Below are 1,937 nucleotides of genomic sequence, written 5' to 3' on the forward strand. Positions count from 1 at the left end.
TCTTTTTTCACCCTCTCTCTTTCTTATTGTCCTATCTTTCTCTGTATTGTTGTTTTGGAATATTTGTATGTATGCATGTATGTATTGTACTGTCCATTTGTATCCTTTTTGTTTTGTGTTTTTGTAAAGCGTCTTTGGGTACCGAGAAAAGCGCTATCTAAAACCTATGTATTATTATTATTATTATTGCTTTGCAGCTCATTTGAAAGCCGAGGCACAGTATTGCATTAAGTGGAACATCTTCATCAACAGCTTACCTTCATAATTAGATGTCATATTTATATATCTTCCATTAGTTTTTTCTTGACTTTTAATTTTGCTCGGACCCCGTTAATCACCGCTTGCGGTTATATTTTCTTTAAGAAAAAACCTCCCTGGTCGATTTTGATCAAAGTATGACAAATTATTTTGCTCCTTTCACATTTTGTCGTATGCATGGCGTTCTGTTTCGAGGTGCATCTTGTTTAAAGAAAGGATCCCATATAATGTTTGTTTTAACCGGTTTCTGGTACGATTCTGGTGTAGAATTCTTATTTTATTTTGTGCACCTATGTCGATTTTTGTTAGCTACTTCTGTCAGGCATTATAAGACCATTCCCATTGATGGACGCGCCCACGTGTGATGTCAATAGAGGCTAGATGTAAAGTGGCTTGTGATGGCGGTCCAACATAACATCTGGTGGTGACATTGGGGTCCTTTAAAGATGTTAACCAAGACATTGCCACTGTAGCCCCTTCTTCTACGGGGTCTCTGCACGGCAGCTTTGTCTTCCCTTTCATCGATTTGCAGACAGTACAGTAGTTTGAAGATGTTGATATCCATGCACTATAATGCTGTGTCTGTGTCATCGTCAGTCAACAACATGGTGAGCCCTGTTGGGCTCACTGATGATGACACGCCCATGTCATCATCGGTCAACAGCACGATGAACCATGGGCTGTGTTAGAACCGGGCTGAGACCCTGACTGTTTGATGAATAGTTACGGATATCTTCATTATTTGTCATTCCGATTATGCATTAAAGCCCACGATAATGACATGTCCCCCTGTACTTCACACAGCTTTGCACGTGCACATTTTGTGTGTGTGTGAGAGAGAGAGAGAGACAGAGAGAGAGAGAGAGAGAGAGAGAGAGAGAGAGAGAGAGAGAGAGAGAGAGAGAGAGAGAGTGAGCACAGGTTGCAGGGATTGTCATTGCACCTCAGTGCATGAACTGAATCTGACAATTTTATGTGTGTGTGCGTGTGTTTGAGAGAGATATGTGTGTGTGTGTGTGTGTGTGTGTGTGTGTGTGTGTGTGTGTGTGTGTGTGTGTGTGTGTGTGTGTGTGTGTGTGTGTGTGTGTGTGTGTGTGTGTGTGTGTTTGTGCGTGTGTTTGTATATGTGTTTGTGTGTGTGGGGGGGAGGGAGTGTGTGTGTGCCTGTGTGTGTGTGCGTGTGTGACAGGGTTCTCCGTTTTTGAGGAAAACACATACAAGATGTTCATTGATAAAGACACATAAATAAGGTTCCATATTGCATCAAAAAATAAATCAATCATGAAAGAAAAAGACTTCCGGATCCCTCTGGAGAACAGAGCTGCGGGATAAGCACAGAATTTCCTCAAATCCTGGCAGCGCCCCTGTGCTGATATGTTTTCTGGCAAATTGCGTTGTGATGTGATGTTATTTATCAGTCTTTCCCACCCTATTACAATCATTGTGTTAAACAAAATAAAATAATCATTGAAAATATGAATCAATCATTATTAATAAGGTATATTATTCCAATCATTAAACAATTTGCAAAGAACAAAACACCAAACCAACTAAAGCGGAAATGCATTCATAATCGATTTGTTCCCAGTCGACGCGCAGTCATTTCAATCAGTCAATCAATCACTGCGCCCCTCGTGCGTCACTGGGCGCGCGTGGTGACTGCCTGTTGCTGAAGCTGG

This window comes from Gadus morhua, chromosome 3, assembly GCF_902167405.1.
Source record: "Gadus morhua chromosome 3, gadMor3.0, whole genome shotgun sequence".
Classification (NCBI taxonomy): Eukaryota; Metazoa; Chordata; class Actinopteri; order Gadiformes; family Gadidae; genus Gadus; species Gadus morhua.